Here is an 18,535-nt window from a genome sequence, read left to right on the forward strand (position 1 = left end):
CAATTGCTGATCATTACTGTGAGTGCACTTAAGTACGATGACAGATGAACATCATATGTATGGTTCGAAAACCAGTGTACAACTGTAACCTTGGTAACAAATACTTTTACCACTACATTCTTGGCCTTAGATGCTTAAAAGTCACTTAAAAGTCACTTGACAGTCAAGTTGCATTCTAAACAAGAACATTATAAAAAAATAATAATCTTAATGATATTCATATGTGAACATGCACAATTCATAAGAATATTACAAAATATGATAACAGTCTGTCATGCATTTGTCACACTTAAAATGCAACCAGGATAGTTGCTTCAATAGTGTGGCTAATACTTATGGTTGCTTCTCCTTTATGCTTCCATCCTCCATGCCAAAGCAAGCTTTAGTAACCATGTTGACAAACAGACCAGTCTCAATGACACCTGGAAAATAAGCAAGCAGATAAGAGATAGGGTAGTAGTCTCATGATTTGTAAATCAGTTCCTCGGTAGTGTTGACTTTCTCCCAAGCAGCCGTGTGATTAATGCCTGGTAGGAGCCAAAACATTTTTTTGTTGATTCTAGCTAGCATTGCAAGTGATAGACACATGACAGGAAGAAGAATAATAATTTGTATTTAGAGCATGTTATTTATTGGTTGTCATGGTATTGTTTTACATGTATGTGAATGGCTTCCAGGCATTAAAGTTATGTTGTTACAATTTGAACCTACGTAAGATAAGGATGTAATTACACACAACACAAGGCTTACATCTATGGCGCCTTTGGTAGGATGTTGTTGGCGATTCTCTGTAAGAAGAAGCATGGATGAAGATGTCACAAAGAGTACGCGATGATCATCATTCAAGCATAGGTTTATGCAACAGAAAATGTGTCGGCTTGATGAATTTCTATGGTAAGAAACCGAGATTGCATGGTTTGTGTATCGTTTACAATAATTGTACCATAGTTTCCTGTAAGTACTGTACAAAACTACATTTAAGTGCTTGTTACCCACCATTTCTTCGACCACGGCATGGCTGAGTAGACAGGAAGGTACTTGACAAAATTATATTATCTTGCTAATGATCGAATCTGGGTGCAGACCTCGAAGGTAAATTCACTGAAGCAAATAGCAGGAATGTTCTAATATATAAAGTTCAATTGTTGGATGGATAAACACGTGTGATATATGTCAGGTGGCTATGAAAACGTGAGTGTGGACCAAACCCCTCATCAACAGATCTACCTGATCCAAAACTTGAATCGACACCAGCAGGTCAGCTTGAGGATGCAGAGGGAATAGATAACGAAAACTAACCAAGTGCAGATGCTGGGCGCGCAGCACTCAGAAGATCGAACAGACTTAGAAGACCTCCAGATAGATATGGGAAGACCAGCAATTAAAACAAACAAAAAGAAGACTCCATGAGGAGATGAGAGACAAATGCAGGCAGGAAGAATAAAAATTTGTATTTATAGCACTTTATTTATTGGTTGTCATGGTATTGTGTTACATGTACGTGAATGGCTTCCAGGCATTAAAGTTATGTTGTTACAATTTGAACCGATGTGTTTTGTATGTCTTGTGTACATTTAGATAAGGATGAAATCACACACAACACAAGGCTTACAGTGAGGACAATTTGGTTGTTAGTTCAAAGAAATAGTAGCCGACTCTAGTTTCGATAGTCAAAAAACAGCAGCTATGGGTAGAGGCATGCATATTTAGTTTTTGACAAAAACACAAAATGTGAAATAACATACTGTAATGTTCATTTTCCATGTTTCTGAAAGGTGTGAGGTACATTTTCCTGCCCTGTTTGGTAATATAAAAACAGATTCTTAAACACGAAATTTAGAGTTAATTTACTGACGCGACACTTTCTAAAGTTTGAATTATCCTGTGAAATATGCAATTCATGGAAAATTTATTATTCTGCTGTAAATATTTAACAAGCAAAAATGGGCTCTTTTCAGGGTGGCGACAGACCTGGAAAACCTGGAAAACCGGGAAAAGTCAGGGAATTTGAGGTGTCAAAAAAAGTCAGGGAAATGTCAGGGAATTTCGTCTTCATTGACTTTTTTTATTTTTTTTATTTAAAAATATCGTTATGGAACTCTGCACGGGAACAGAAAATTGTTATAACTCGGGCACTATGGGAGCAATCTACTTCGGATAAGTTTTGTTTTGCAGCTAAAACAAGCGCATGCAACCGTGTACAATTCAGAACGCCGGACCGAGGAAGGGGGTTTGAGGGGCGCAACCCCCGAATTTCAATAGAAAAAACAAAAATCTGAAGTTTGTCCCCTCTTCTCCCACTATTTTCGGAAGAAGGTGTGAACTTTAGTATTCTCCTCAAAGAATTGACATTTCTCAAGAGAATGAAACATGTTTCATGTTCTTGGGTGCCATACAAGTAGAATAATAAGCCAAAATGTGATTTTTTTTTTTACGAAAAATATGTAACTTGCATTTTTGGAGGAAAATTGTTATAACTCGGGCACTATGGGAGCAATCTACTTCAGATAAGTTTTGTTTTTCAGATAAAACATCAGTGCATGTAACCTTGTACAATTCAGAACGCCGGACCGAGGAAGGGGGCTGGGGGCACGACCCCCGAATTTCAATGGGAAAAACAAAAATTTGGAATTTGCTCCTATTTCCCCCACTATTTTGGGTAGAGAGCGCGAACTTTCTTATTATTTTCAAAGAATGGACATTTCTCAAGAGAATGAAACATGTTTCATGTTCTTGGGTGCCATACAAGTAGAATAATAAGCCAAAATGTGATTTTTTTTTACGAAAAATATGTAACTTGCATTTTTGGAGGAAAATTGTTATAACTCGGGCACTATGGGAGCAATCTACTTCAGATAAAACATCAGTGCATGTAACCTTGTACAATTCAGAACGCCGGACCGAGGAAGGGGGCTGTGGGTCACGACCCCCGAATTTCAATGGAAAAAACAAAAAATTGGAGTTTGCTCCTACTTCCCCCGCTATTTTAGGTAGAGGGCGCGAACTTTATTATTATTTTCAAAGAATGGACATTTCTCAAGAGAACGTAACATGTTTCATGTTCTTGGGTGCCATACAAGTTGAATAATAAGCCAAAATGTGATTTTTTTTTACGAAAAATATGTAATTTACATTTTTGGAGGTAAATTGTTATAACTCGGGCACTATGGGAGCACTCTACTTCAGATAAGTTTTGTTTTTCAGACAGAGCATCACAACATACAACCGTGTACAATTCAGAACACCTGACCAAGGAAGGGAGGTTTGGGGGAGACCGACCCTGAATTTCAATGAAAAAAACATAAAAATCTGAAGTTTGCCCCCTCTTCTCCCGCTATTTTGGGGATAAGGCGCAAACCTTAGTATTCTCCTCAAAGAATGGATGTTTCCAAAGAGAATGAAACATGTTTCATGTTCTTGGGTGCCATAAGCCAAAATGTGAAACACTGTTTTTTTTACTAAAAGTAGCTAATTATATATTGCTCAGAAAATTGTTATAACTCGGGCACTATGGGAGCAATCTACTTCGGATAAATTTTGTTTTGCAGCTACAACATCATAGCATGCAACCGTGTAAAATTCAGAATGCCGAACTGAGGAGGGGAGAGGTTGGGGGCGCGACCACTAATTTTAATTAAAAACTATAAACATCTGGAGTTTGCCCCCTCTTCTCCCGCTATTTGGGACGAAGGCGCGAAGTTTAGTATTCTTTTCAAAGAATGGACATTTCTCAAAAGAGTGAAAGATGTTTCATGTTCTTGGGTGCTATACAAGTTGAATAATAAGCCAAAATGTGATTATTTTTTTTTTTACGAAAAATAGGTAATTTGCATTTTTGGAGGAAAATTGTTATAACTCGGCCACTATGGGAGCAATCTACTTCGGATAAGTTTTGTTTTACAGCTAAAACATCCGAGTATGCAACCGTGTACAATTCAGATCGCCGAACGGAGGAAGGGGGGTTTGAGGGCGCGACCACCGAATTTCAATGAAAAAAACAACAAAAAAATCTGAAGTTTGCCCCCTCTTCTCCCGCTATTTTAGGGAAAAGCCGCAAATCTTAGTATTCTCTTAAAAGAATGGACGTTTACAAAGAGATGGAAACATATTTCATGTTCCTGGGTTTTTTACAAATTAAATAATGAGCCAAAATGTGAAACTCGGTTCGGAAATGTGGCATGGATATGTTGCGGAGAGGGGGGAGAAGGGGGAGGTTGGCCATCAATATGAATTTCTCAGGCTTGCTCCAGACCTGTGTCAGAGTTTCCACCCAAACATAAGAGTATGAACGTCCAAAAAGCACATTCATTTCGTAATCAGCACCATGATACCATATGGTATCATCAGGCCAGTACGACCTTACTCTGATTATACCATATGCTATCATTGGGCGAGTAAAGGTTAAACCTCTAAATATTACGTGGGAAATGCATTGAATTATCATTTTTTTCTTGTCCATATGGGAGTAGTAAGGGGACTTGTCACGTAGTAAGGCATTTTGTTGGGCAAACTGAAGGAACATTGAAACAAATAGGTTCCATTGATACATACGATTTTTGTTGAATATCGCCACCTGACAAAGTATCTCACTACAACATGCGACAGAAATTGCATGGACTGCAAATATGCTGCTGCAATTTTATTACTCTTCTGGCTCACTTCACCTTATTTAATGTAGCAGTGCTTACGAAGGTTTTCTTTCATCATCCTGACGTATTACTGGTTTCGCACAAGTTAACATAGGTTTACAATGACATGCACTATTCTTAGATATCAAGAAGAATTCAACCAAACGGGATATATATTGAATACTATCACGAAAAAGTGAAACATAAACTGCATTGGTGAACGTTATAAAAATTGGCAAGAGCATGCTCCCAACCTCAAATTTACTGCAACACTAGTATTGCAAAAGTAAAGTAAAGTAAAGTAAAGTGTTCCCCTGTGCATAGCACCACGCCATGAAGGCGTATAGGGGGTGTGGGGGTAACGCCCCACACTTTCTTGATTCGGTCGTGAGTAGGGGTGATGTGATCAGCACCACGCCCCTGACCGCCTTTACCCCCCAGGGTTTCCCCCAGGTACCCATGTTATTCGATGCTGGGTGGGCGCCGGGGCTGCTTCCAACCGTTAGAAAAGTTCCCGGATTTGAACCGGCCGGGGATCGAACCCGGGACCTTGAGCATGGTAGTCAGACGCGTTACCGACTGAGCCACCGCGGCCACCCAATACACTAGTATTGTATTGAAATTAACGCCACTCTCTGTCCTGTCTGTTTAAACTCGTGAGAGATGGTCATTAATCTCTCACAGGGTAAAGTTAATGTCCAATATTATGAAACAAAATACTAATAATAAATACGTAAATATTTTAATATCATATTTACTAGATTCATTCAGTCATAAAAGCAAATCACTTTCTTCAAGGATTGGCTTTTCTCTGCCAGCCCTGATAAATTTTCACTTTTCATCTACTGATTTATATGAGGGGTGGCCAGAAAGTAATTTCCAATTAGTAGAGACATTGATTTTTCGCAAATGCCAAAACCGTGAAAAATGGTAATTGCTGCGAAGTTATGTTTAGGAATGTGCAGTGATGTCTGGACACATTTTTCGCCCATTCGAAATATCGAAATAATGCGAATTTGGCATAAAATGCGAATTGTTGGCGTTTTTAACGATTTTTTTAAAAGAAATGTCCTAAAAAAAACGAAAAGTTCCATGAAATCCAACATTCTTGTCTTTTCTAGGCCATGTTTGTGTACATAGAACATGCAAGTTTTCCAACATTTTACTCAACAGTAAATTGTAGAGTTATACGAACATGGAATAATGCCGACAGACACATTAAATCATGTATTTCCCACGATTTTTTCAACTTCTATCAAAACCATTTGCATCACAGAGCAAAGTGGCAGGTTTCTAACGGGAGATCGAGTGCGTATCTACCATCACACGAGAGCCACATCTTCGTATTTGTCACAGAAGATATGTTTTGAATTACCAAGCTAAGTGCGCACCATCGGCATTTGTCGAGTGAGTAATAATGGAGCTCAGTCGTTAGGGCATCTGACTACTATGCTAGAGACCCGGGGTCGATCCCCTGCGGGGGAGAACTGGGATCTTTTCCACCTATTCAAACTGCTCCGGTGCCCGTCCAGCATCATATGAAGCTGGTACCTTGAGGAAACTTTGAGGGATAAAGGTAGCCAGGAGCATGGTGCTGATCACATCACCCCCACCTTCAGCCGTGATCAAGAAAGTGTGGGACCCTAACTCCACACCCCTATACACCTTCATGGAAAAGTGCAGGGGAGCACTTTACTTTTACTTCCTCAAAAATCTGTTCCAACATATCAAACTGTCACGAAAACACGTAGACCATGAGACCTACAATTTAAAAGAATAGTTTAAAAGCACAATGAAGTATTAAGTTTCGGTATATTTGGCAGATAAACGTTCTAAAACAAAAACGCGAATTTTGGGAAACGTAACACTAACAATTTTTGGTGCTATAATATATTGGTATCTGTCACGTGAGATTGATTGATTTTAATTTTTTGGTGCGTCGCCATTTATGGTCATTATTCACCCTTCAGTATATATGGGGAAAATTCCGTTATCTAAAATCCTTACCTTAAAATTAAAAAAAAATGGTATGGAAAATAACTTTCCCAAAATAATTTCAATATATCAAACTCTCACGAAGAGGCGTAAGCCATGTGACTTACAATTTGAAACAGTAGTTTTAAAACACCATGAAGGTATAATATCAGATATTTGCCAGAAAATGCGCTTAAATTAAAATGTGAGTTTTGGGAAAAATAACACCATATAGTAAAAAATAAAAAATAAGAAAATACACCAATTTAAAAAAAATAAAAAATATTAAGGTCCCTACCGATTGGGCATAAATAAAACAAGAATATCAGTAGTAATCTATTGCATTAGTAACAGTGAGTCCTAACTTAATTTTCGGCATAATCACCACCGTTGTTCTGGCATTTGTCGTAGCATGTCACTAAATTTTGTATACCCATGGTATATGTGTCTGACAAACAAAGACTGGAAATATCTCTACCACAGTGTAGCTGTCAAATCCTTGCCCTGCCAGAAACCTCTTCAGTTAAACCAGGAGATGAAAGCCGGTACATTAAAGGGCAGGGCTGTACAGGGAGTGGTCCAAGATCTCTCACCTGAAGTGATGCAAAGGGCCTGTGTTGTGCTGTATGGGGTTGTGCACATTCGATTGGCCTTCCATGAATTGTCTGTATCATCGTCTGACCATACTATCATTCACGAAGTCCGGTCTGCACACCTCACGCAATTGCTGGTGGCTCTGTGCCAAATTCTGAGCGTGCAATGTAGGTTACATCGCAGTCTGTGGGAGACTGTATGAGAGCTGCAATCTTTAACCTAGAACTGTCCTAAAACGGCTGCATTGCAACTGTACCAGATTACAGCTAAATGCCACTTCTTCCTGCCTGCATGTGTGTGTGTGTCCCTCTCCGACCACTAGTGCTGCGTATAGGCACCATTGGAGCTTTTTTCAGGATGCCCCTCGTATATGAACTTTCAGACGCTTCTATTATTAGTGTTTTAATGTGTGGTTAGCTATATCAGGTACCTATACAATGCAATTCTATAAATTCCTTGCGTTAAATTTCTAATACCTACATACCCTTTTCGTCAGCATTAATGGTATAACTGCATGTTGTCAACTTCACAGTACTTCACTTGGATATACTGTACTGAAGCAGAAATCACATTGATAATGTAAGGAAATATGACACTTTATTTTGTTCGATTCAATTGTTTCACTTATATTCAAGATTTAAGTTGTTTGCTTTACAGAGAAGAGAGAAGTAGCTTTATGCATTGAAAATTGAGTCCACACTCATGGTTCTTGCAAGCAGAGGGTTCCAAACTTCAGTGGAAATATCAACATATAAACCCGAGAATGTATAAGGAGACTGATAAATTACAAATTGTATTTCTTAATCATTCACTCTTAACTCTTATCTCATTTAGTTGCAACTTTAAAAATAATCAAGTATTTTATTTTAAACTTATTGTGTATGACAAAATTCCGTAATCCTTCCCTAGCTTGTGAATTGTAATAATTTTCCAAATTCACTATTTTGCAGTTTGAATTCAAATCATAGAGAATAGAGGAATTAAGTCAATTTCATTGAAGATAATATTGGTGCTTAACAAATCCATGCCTGGATCTGTATGAGTTTAGTATTTCAATTTACAAAAACATCGATTTAGTTTAGTTTGTAATTGTCAGGGAAAAATGTAAATTTTGTCCTGGAAAACCTGGAAAAGTCAGGGAATTTCATTTTTGCTTGTTTGTAGCCACCCTGCTTTTGCACAGGAATAAACTTAATACTCTGGTAACTACATAAATGTGCTATTAGAAGGGATATGTTTATTTTGCATAATCAGTGCAGTTTTCATATCAAATTTAGGATTACATTTACAATTTTTGAAGTTTGCCATAAGTTAATGTATAGTTTGGGTGTGCAGTACATAGTCATGCATTCTATTAACATTTATAGTAAAATTTACAAATCACACTAAACTAAACTGTGGTGTAACAGCTCTTTCGAGGCCAGGCCATACTTTTCACTTGAAAATTTAACTTATTATTAAATTGTCTAGCCCCTTGTTGATGTGCATTTATTTTAAACAACATTGCATTTCATTCTTTATGTAGCACTTGCAGAGACATGTGACAAGTTGTCAAAACAGAGCAATCAAGAGTTTGATTGCTACAAAGATATAGTTTTTAAATAGCTGAATTTGACATAACATGGTAAATCAAAAACAAATATGTAAGGCTTAGAGAAATGTTTACCACCATCCTTCCCCCTTTTCTGCCTCTGGCTGGGTTGGCATAGAAGTCGAGCCTCACCTTTTTTCCTGGTCTTCCACCACTCCTCCCTTTATATGGTGTTCAATCTTGTCCTCTTCTCCTAACACTCTCCACTATCTGCTCTTTCCACCGAAATCTTGGGCCTACCCCTTGGCCTTATTCCCACTCCTTGTGCATTGTAAGCTCTTACTAGTAGTCTTTCTGCATCCATCCTCTTCATGTGTCCGAACCATCTCATCTGTGCCTGATCTATCCTGTCCTGAAGCTTCACCACACCTAAGTCATCAGCAAACAACAGGGCCTTCATCTCTTCCTCTCCTATCTTCTTCCCCACCTCTTTGTTAATTGCATTCATTGTAATTATGAAGAGCAGTGGGGAAGAGCCCTTCCCTGTTCTAGTCCATTACTTAATACTGAACCATTCTTACCACTGGTGTCTTCACACAGCTCTGATTGGTCTTGTATGTGCTCTGCACTCTACACACTATCTCTTCCTCGACTCCTTTCTCTCTTAGAGCCTTCCAAATCTATTTGTTCTGCCAATGCTATTGTATGACTTTTCTATATCTAGGAATGCCATATCAATTCATTTCCATACTCGTAGTGCCTTTCCTGTAATTGCCTTATAGTGAATATCAGATCTAATGTTGATCTTCCTTTTCTAAATCCATACCGTCTCTGTCACTTCCCTTATTCTATTCTCTAATATTTTCTCATACACCTTTGCTGAGTGGCACATAAGTGTAATTCCTCTGTAGTTTTTACATTCCTTTCTGTCACCCTTCTTGTATATGGGAAACATTGGTCCCTTTGTCCAATCTCTTGGCATTTCTCTCTCACACCATACTGTTTTCAACACACTGTACAGCCACTGCACACCAATCACTCCTGCTCCTAGTATCATTTCCACTGGCACTTCATCTACTCTTGGTCTTCTACCTATCCTCATTCTCGTCAGAGCTTCCTGCACTTCCTTCCATGTGAGATTCACTTTTCCTTCCTCTTTCTTTTTCCTTGACTTCATGTTAATTTCCTTTTTTCTCTCTCCACATTCTCCTTATTTCTTCATCCTCTTCTACAACGTTTCCCCTTTCATCCCTTAGCTTACAGCTGTCCTCTCTTTCTCTTCCCCTTTCTCTCACTAATCCATACAATACTTTCTTGTTCCCATCTACATCTTCCTCAAACACTTTGGCCCATTCTTCCATCCACTTTCTTCTTTCCTCCTTTACTACTTTTCTTGCCTCTTTCTTCTTTTCCACATATTCTTTTTCTGCATTTTATGATTTTACTTTAAACCATTTTCTAAATGCATCATTTTTGTTTTTCACTGCCTCTCTAGTTCTTTCATTCCACTATGGTGTTTCTTTCTTCTTTTTTTCTTGCTTGTCCTTCCACATGCCTTTTATTCTGCCTCTACTAATTCTGTTTTAAATCTTGTCCATTATGTTTCTACTCCTTTGGGGTTCATCTCTTGGCACTTTTGTTCGCAATATTTCTTGATATTTCTCTTTTATCATCTTATCCTTCAATTTCCACACTCTTATCCTTCTCTCTTGTTCCTCCCTTCTATCTTTTATTTTCCATCTCCTCACATCTCCTACTAGTAGCCTGTGGTCACTGTAAGTTCTCACTGGGTATTACTTTAATGTTGTTCATTTTCTTCTTTACTTCCTTGTTTACCAATATATGATATATTACAGACTTTTGTTTATGATTCCAACTGTATCTTGTCATATTTCTTCTAAAACCAGCTATTATCTACTAACAGTCCATTTCTCTTACTGAAGTCCAGTAGCCTCCTTCATTCCTCTGTCCCCATCCATCTGCTCCAAGTACTTCTGTATACCCTTTCCTATATCTTCCCACTTGTGAATTAAAATCACTCATCACAATTTGCCATTCCTTTCCTACATGTTCTTCCAAGTCATCTTCAAATTCTTGTTTCTCCTCTTGTACATCCTGTTTGTGGGGCATACACTTGAATTATTTCTATTACCTTCCCTCTTACATTCATTTTTAGTTTAATTATTCTGTCATTTATCCTCTCTACTTCCTCACTTATTCCACTTCTGACAACAAATCCAACCCCACTTCATTTGCCCTCTTCGATACCTGCCCAGTACAGTTTATAGTCTTTCCTCAATTTAATTTCTCCTCTTCCTTCCCATTTCATTTTGCTCATTCCAAAGATAACGATCCCTCTTCTCTCCATTAGATCCACAATTTCTTCAGTCCTTCCTGTCAGTGTTCCAATATTCAATGTCCCTATTCGTAGCCCGTGTCATCTCCATTTTCCAGTCCGGCTTGCTTCTTTCTTATTTTGAATTCTTTGTTTTCGGCTGCTGGCTAATCGGGCCTGTAACAGACATTTTTTTATTCACTGAAGGGAGAAAAACATATGGTAGGGCTACATAATTATACATACCTGGGATCATTTTAATATCCGTGTTTACAACACTCCAATCTAAGGGCACTGCAAATTTCCAGTCAAGTATAAAATTACCATTATCAGTGATCACAGGTTTCTTAAACAAAAAAGCTGCATGTAAAAGATTCCAAATTCACCTACTTCTCATGTAAATAAAAACAGGGTGTACTATTTTGTGAAAAAATTCCCTGACTTTTCCAGGTTTTCCAGACCAAGAACAAACATTTTCCAGACCAAGTCATTAGGGCAATTAATGTACATGAACTTGTATGTACAGTATCATCGATTAGGGAAGTGGTAAAAGGTACTGTGCTTATTCCACCACACTTCCATTGTCTAACCACTGAATTGGACAAAACTTTTTTGGAAAAAGTTTTCATCCTGTAATTCTTATGAAATCTGTTCTCTGAGCTGGAACATGTGTGTGGGGGGATTGTGCCCCTAGTTTTTGCCCCACCAGTATGGTCTCTTAATGGTATCCCTTATCTACCAAGAAAAATTAACTGTTCTTGCCCCAACCCCAAAGTTTTGGCACTCAGTCAAAGGTGATATATGTAAGAAAATCAGAGCACTTAGATGAAAATTCACACTTAGTCACACTCAAGTCTAAAACCGTAAACTGTAGTACACCAGATTAATCTTTTCACCACAAAGCATACTTTATCCTCTTGTACCTGTATATTTATGGGAATTTACGAATATACTAGCAAGCTTTCATTATCACATTATGTGAAATTATTGATGGCCTCCCTTCACCCCTTATAGCCGATCCAATCCGATCCACCCACACATTACAAAATAATCGTTTTACCAATTTTTTTGAGTTAATTTATTTCCATAACAAGTCAGTAGTCACAAGAAAAATAATATACATGTTTATAAACTGAATGTAATTTTGTAAAATAGTTTTCTTCCTTTAAAATATATGCACAATTTGAATACTTGAAATGTCTTTCTAACATATAGAATTGGCGTTCATTAACATGTGAAAGTTTCAAAAGAACACATTACTCGAAAACACACAACTACACTATTTTCTTTAATGCTTTCATCTTTTCATCCAATTCTTGGATTTCCTTTGCAGATCTCTCAAGGATCTTAGCTTTTTTTGTACTCAGTTCTTTCAGTTCTGCCATACTTCTTTCCCTCTCTTCTAAATGAGTCTTCTGAGTTTTTGTTGCATCATGCTTTCTTTTCAGTGCTTCCTTCCACTTTCCATTTGAATTCCTTGCTGCATGGATTAAAGATTTTGTTATAGGGACTTTTTCAAGCCCTCCATAAGTTACAATTGCATCATGTATACATCGTTGGCCAATAAGTGAGTCCTCATCAAGATTATCCACAAGGCATTGCTTATTTACAGAGAAACTGCACTCAACAGAAGCATTTCCATGTGAAATCATTAAAATCTTCTGGACAAACCATATAAAGGCACTGTTGTTACAGTCTTCAAGAACTGTCATCCACATCTGATCCAGCCGATCAACAGCAATGTCAAAATTTTTCATTCTTGCAATCACACTGTCATTACTACATAAGTCAGTATTGAATCATTTTATATCATCTGCAGCGGGGCCAGAAAAATGGCACTTTTCAACTAGGACTTGTAATGCCCCTTGGTCTTCACCTACTTTTCCATCCAAAACAGATGCAGGAGAGAGACATGCTCAGCACCATATGTGAGCCTATATTTCAATGATGATCTCATACATATCTTCTTACACAAAAATTGTAATATTTTTAGACAATCTTCACGAAAATGTAACACTTGAACGTCAGATAGTTTCACAGATCTAAATGTTGCTCGGGTTGCAAATCCAATGTCAACTTCTTTTGCAGAAAACACACATTCTGGACAAGTTAGATTTATTTCAAAAGATCTCCAGAACTTACAGCTTCAAGCAGAATGGACTTCTTTATAAACCTGGGCATAAGGGATTTCAGTAGCTTGAGCAAATGTTCATAAAGGAAAGGTACCATTAGTGAATGAGACTGAAACCTGACAAGAAAGGGTACTATATCAGCTGCAAGAAAGAAGTCTGAAAGAAAGCTACCCTGACTGGTAACAGAGGATTCCTCACTTGTGACTTAATAGTTTTAAAACTTTCACACCTTTGTTGTTCCTTGGTACAAGAAACACTGTCAGCATAGGTTTTCAGAAATGGTAAAAGGTACTGTGCTTATTCCACCACACTTCCATTGTCTAACCACTGAATTGGACAAAACTTTTTTGGAAAAAGTTTTCATCCTGTAATTCTTATGAAATCTGTTCTCTGAGCTGGAACATGTTTAAATAAATTGTACACTGCTCTTCAGAATACCACTATGTTCCAACCAGAACTCTGAAAAGATGCTTTGAAAGCACCATGAAGAACATGAAGTCCGCAGGCAGCTTCCTATTTCCAGCAATGTTGTACTTTCTGGCTCATTAATAGCAATGTTTTCCTTGAAAATGATGAATAATTTCCAGTTAACTGCTGGTCCATCCATGGATATTTGCACTATGTTTTTCAAATTGATACCTTTTACACATCTTCAAATACCAGTAGCAAGTCACTAGCTTTGGTATGGCCCAGAAACAAAAATACAAATTTTTCCAGAAAAATTGTAAATTTCCCTGACTTTTCCAGAAAAATAAAATTCCCTGATTTTTCCAGGTTTTCCAGACTTGTCGATACCCTGAAAAAATATCACAACTGGCAATACAGTAATACATGAAAAGCAACACCAGAGAAATCTTGGAGCAAAGTTTGCTAACAGTCATACATAATACAAAACTTCCTTCTGGCAAGATTTTCAAGTTCAATCATATCACAAATTTCAAGATCTTACCTCAAATGGGATAACACACACCTGGCAGCCCTGGTAAAATGGATCAATTACATATGTTGGTTGCCACTGATAATCACAGTCTGAATATTTCCTTCTTTTACTGGATTTAATTGCAAACACACAATACTGATATTTTAAATTTGAATTTTTGTTTTTAAATCCACATAAAGTACAGATAGGCTAATCAAGACTGGACCTACAGTTTAAAGTGGGATCCGAACCACTATGTGTCTCCAGCAGGTATCGAACCTGGGACCCCTTGATTACAAGGTGACGATGTTACCACTACACCATCAGGGAGGTCCTGGTATTTAAATCACAAACTTTTTTTTTTACTTCTGCCTCAAATGGAGTCTGGAATATTTCCCTAAATTAATTTGTAGACTAAACTATCATTTTTGTTGTGAAACAATTTTCTTTTTTAAATTTCAAATTCCATAAACTGGATTTCTTTACCTACACTATTAACATGCTGAAGATAGAATTTCATACATTAATGTTTCAAATAATATTCAATGATAGGGCACAATGGAAAAGAACTAAACAATTGCATGGAAGGGATTTTGCAACATTACATATTTGAAAGGGAAAATAACACAATTTTTGCCTACAATAAATAAAGTTTCTCATTATACTCTTGACACATGGAAAAATTAGTCAAAAAATTAAATTGCTTCCTAGATTCAGAACTGCATGATATTATATGGACAGATAAATTATTGAAATACCTCTACTAATTAATAGTTATGAGGGGACGGAAACACGTTATGAAATTTCAAAGGAACTTAAACCTTATGCCATGTGTTGTTACCAGTGTCTAGACCAAGGATCACCAAACCATGGATCACGAGCTAGTGGTAGCTTGTGGGGTCACTTTCAGTAGCTCTTGAAGTTTTGGCTACAATTTGCGATTGCAGCTATCTAGTTGATTTGGTGTTTTAAGTCTACTTTATACACGGTAAGGAAATAAATACGTTACATAGTAGTGATTAATATAACTACTTACGTGAGTGAGTATGGAGTCTTATTAGGACAACGTTTCGGAGGTCAGACTGCCTCTTTCATCAGGTTCGTGGATGTTTCTCAGCACAGAGCATAGTGCCACGTAAATGAAGTGTTGAATGAAAATTTGGTTAAGGGTTAAGGTTAAAAACACTTACAAAAACTCTGCCATATTCCAACTTAAAAATCTCAGCATGTTAAAAACTTCATAAAAATACTCCACACTTATATTAAAATAACTAAAAAAGGATCCAAAGTGGCTGTTATGAGCCCAGGCTAGTTCCCATCTCAATCGGAAGGAAAAAAGCTGCCTCCCCTCCTTTATCTCTTAAGTCACCAATCCAAAGTGAATTCTCGTTCTTCTTCTGCTGCGTTGATGACCTCCGAAGTAACATAGAAACCTATTTTTGTGTCAGTTTTCACTGCCTTATACCATTTTTTAAGAAAACTGATCCATCCGTCCTCTAAATTACCTTTGTGTCTGTTGAGTTTATTCCTATTTCATGTGCAAATATACGTGGCTTCATAAACATTCCTATTTGATTTATTATTATCTTTCCTAATGACTCCTCATTTTTACAATCTTATGCCCACTTTCAATAATATGTTGAGAGAGACCAGTTTTGGGTACTCCCTCCCCAATATCCTTGTCATGCTCGCCCCATCTTATGCGCATGCTTCTTCCGGTCTATCCTATGTATTCTTTGCAGCATTCACATTCTATCCTATAGACTCCTTTTTGTTCTTCCGGGATTCCCTGCTCCTTACCCCCTTTTCATATCCAATGAAATGTTTTTCAATGTTCACACCACATTTTATACCATATTCTCTTACAGTTTTTTCTATTTTTTCTGATAGCCCTTTATAATAAGGGATTCCGACAAAAAGATCCTTATTAATCAAATTCCTTACCTCTGTATCCTCCTTTGAATTCCCATTAAGGTCGTTGGTGTTCTCCCTTTTTATGATCCTTTTCTAGCTACCTTATTCATTTCTTGATTTGTATACCCGTTTTTTAAGCCTACTTTCGTTATCCATGAAATTTCTTTTTCTTTTTCTATTCTTTCGTTGCATAGCCTTTCTGCCCTGATGGAAAAATTAAGAAAAACATTGTCTTAATCCTTCCAGTGTGTTCAGATTTTTTGTTGATATACAAGTCACCAGCTAGCGGTTTATGGAAAACCCCTGTTTTTATTCCTTTATCGGTTTTCTTGATACTTAAGTCTATAAAATTAATCTTCCCATCGACGAGGTTTTCCCTTGTAAAACCAATCCTTTTTTCCTGCTTTCCTAATTCGTCAAAAACAATATCAAGCTCTTTTTCTTTTCCTATTATCAAAATATCGTCGACGTACCTTCCATAGTATTTTAAACTACATCCTGTTTGCTCTAAAGCAGCTTTTTCTAAAAAATGCATGAAAATGCAAGCCACAATGCCCGATACCAGGTTGCCCATTGCCAACCCCTCTTTTTGTCTAAAAATCTTATTGTTGACATAAAAATAATTATAGCCGGTTACAAGGAAGAACCACCTAAGATATTCCCAAGCGGCAAGAATTTAGAAACCTTTTTCCAACAACCACCTTTGAAGGCAGTCTCCCGCTTTTTCTCTATGTATGCCCGGATACAAATTTATCACGTCAAAGCTACTAATCATATCTTCCTTCCCGATCTCTAACCTTTGGATGGATTTCTTAACCTCAACAGGGTTTTTGACACTATACTGTGTGTCCTTGTTAATTTTCTTCATTCTACTTACCAATACTTTATTCGTAGGTCGGGATTATGTGTATAAGTGGAACCCCGGTCTTATGTGTCTTAGGAATACCAAAAGCAGTAGGAATGTTGCCCTCTGTAACGTCTTTAATAAGTTTCTTTTTTCCTCCGCTTCCTAGGGTGATACTAGTTTCTATACTTTTCCTTACTTCCTTTCTTATTTTATTTATCGGGTTTCCCTTAACCTCTTTGTAATCGCTGGTTTTGAAGCTTTCTTCTAACTTATGATATTCCTCTCTCCCCATTATTACCATTTTATTTTCTTTATCAGACCTGATTACTATTATCTTAAACCCATTTTTACACCTTACTTAGCCTTTCCCTGAGTTTCTTGTCTTTTTCCTCTTTTTGTGTCCTACTTTTACCATTGGTTCTATAACCATCCCTAATTTTGTTTTGCATTTGTTCGTCAATCACAGCACGTACTTTTTGTCTAATTTCTATCCTGTCCTCTTTTTCATCTAACATCCCCACGAATTTTTCCATTGCGATAATAAATTCCTCTTTTCCGATGTTTTCGCCTTTGATGGCAAATTTATGCCCCATTTTCATAATTTCCCTTAAGGCTTTTAGGGGTTCGTGTGTTGTTAGATTTAACACATTTTTCCTATTTTCTTCTTTCCTTTCGTTTATTTCCCCTCTCCCAACTGTCATCTTGTGTATTCCTAATTTTGCAATTTTCTTCTTAAAGAAATACCAAGAAATATCTTTATCCTTCCCTTTTTCTACCGTTCTAAAATGCTGTTCCTCGATACACTTCCATGTTACTTCATCTAATCGTTTCCCTATCTCCAAGTGTAATCTATAACAATCCGTTCCAGCTGCCCGTATGCTTCCTTTATACATTCCCTAACATTCTAAATTGCAATTCTCTGTTTTGTTCTCTGCCGTTAATACTCAAGGGTTGATACCTCCATTTTAAAAACCCAGGTAAAATGCCCTTCTTTTTACATTGTTTGAGAAAACCGATCCTAAACAACACCTTATTGAGCTTTATCCTCATTCTTTCAAAGGTACGCACTTTTCTCTCCGTAATAAAGATTGATAACATATTGTAGATTTGTGCGTGTTACTCACTATTAAAGGAAATAAATTTACAATATAACACAGTAAGGCTAATCAAGACTGGAAATACAATTTTAAATGGGATCCAAACCACTATCTGGCTCCACTGGGTATCGAACCTGGGACCCCTTGATTACAAGGTGACAACACTACTACTGTGCCATCAGGGAAGCCCGATTCCAGGTATCTAATACGACATGGCGAGAAATTTTGAATCTGCTCGAGCCGGGTATTCTTCTTTGCCATGTGGACGCAAATAAAGAAAACAGGAAAAGTACATTGATCATTGAAAAAGTGTTCTTGTCTAGAGAGGCTTAAAACTAAAGAAAATCTTCCAAAGTTGCCTTCATCACATTTTGTTATCATTCATATGTTGTCCTCACAGGATATTTGAAAATCATGCATGACAAAAATTGATCTGAAATAATTATGACATGAAGCGTTACACTTCACAATAAACTTTTCCTGATTTCAATCCACTGAGGTAATCACTTTTGTTTTCATTGTAATCAAGGCATCTCAGGTTTGATAGCCGGTGGAGGTACATGG

The 18,535-nt window shown here is 37.2% G+C and overlaps 1 pseudogene across 1 annotated transcript in view; it reads right to left on the reverse strand.

The window, feature by feature from the left end:
• Positions 1-309: 309 nt before the first annotated feature.
• The window catches only part of LOC146004172 (ribose-5-phosphate isomerase-like), a 76,433-nt pseudogene continuing 58,207 nt past the window's right edge, over positions 310-18,535 (reverse strand). The window contains exons 6-7 of the transcript XR_014443899.1: positions 11,309-11,408; positions 310-422 (exon numbers count right to left, since the gene is read on the reverse strand). The product of XR_014443899.1 is annotated as a ribose-5-phosphate isomerase-like (transcript). The remainder of the gene's footprint in view (positions 423-11,308; positions 11,409-18,535) is intronic.

The sequence above is a fragment of the Lepisma saccharinum genome, chromosome 21, assembly GCF_977018435.1.
Source record: "Lepisma saccharinum chromosome 21, izLepSacc3.1, whole genome shotgun sequence".
NCBI classification, from domain to species: Eukaryota; Metazoa; Arthropoda; class Insecta; order Zygentoma; family Lepismatidae; genus Lepisma; species Lepisma saccharinum.